Here is a 901-nt window from a genome sequence, read left to right as displayed (position 1 = left end):
CGTCGCTCCGACATCCCGTGGTTATACATTCTTATGTAGCTCACTTCTAGGGAAATAATAGTACTTCAGCCGCATGGACGACATATATCAAACCTGAAATTAAATATCTCGTTGGAATAATGCCTTCTATTTTTTAGTTTTTCATGGCGTTTACCCAAAAGAAATCAACAGAAACTATGGACAGGGAACATATTTTCAGGAGACATGTGCAGTTGCATTTCTGTAGTTTATATGTAATCCTGTGAACATAATTTATATCTAAGCAAAATTATTTAGGCCATGTTAAAATGTTTTGATGTGCTATATTGATTTTTTCAAATGGGCATACACAAACATTATATCATATATATCCTAACAAGTACTATTTACATTGAAATCCCTTTTTGATAATTTACCTAACAATAACCTCAAAAGTATAAAGATAACCAAGAATGATCCATTGCTTTTTCACCCACGATCTTTAAACATCGATATGTTAACTAAATCTTACCTGTATGATCAGAAGTAGTCCCCATCATCATCAACGACTTTGCCATTCTTTTGGAAGTCCATAGATTCCATCGCAGTAGAACTTATTGGGCCGTGAACCGAAGGAAGTATCAAGTGCATTTTGCACATCTTCTAGGAATTTGAACTGACTCCTTCGAAGGTGATTGTCCAAGGAGTGGAACAGGTGATAATCAGACGGTGCAATGTCTAGAGAGTATGGCGGATGCAAAGTGTTTCATTCAAGGCGTAGAATGGTGTGCCGGGTCATCGTAGACACATGGGGATTAATGTTGTCCTGTAACAGCAGGTCCCCTTTGCGATTCAGAAGTTGAGGCTCTGAAATTTGAGTTGTTTTTTTAACACGGCTCAACTGCTGACAGTACACACTTGCATTGATGCTCCGACAAGCTGA

This window comes from Thermobia domestica, chromosome 18 (genome assembly GCF_964235325.1).
Source record: "Thermobia domestica chromosome 18, izTheDome1.hap1.1, whole genome shotgun sequence".
NCBI classification, from domain to species: Eukaryota; Metazoa; Arthropoda; class Insecta; order Zygentoma; family Lepismatidae; genus Thermobia; species Thermobia domestica.
The sequence above is the reverse complement of the archived record's forward strand: the minus strand, read 5'-3'. Positions refer to the sequence as shown.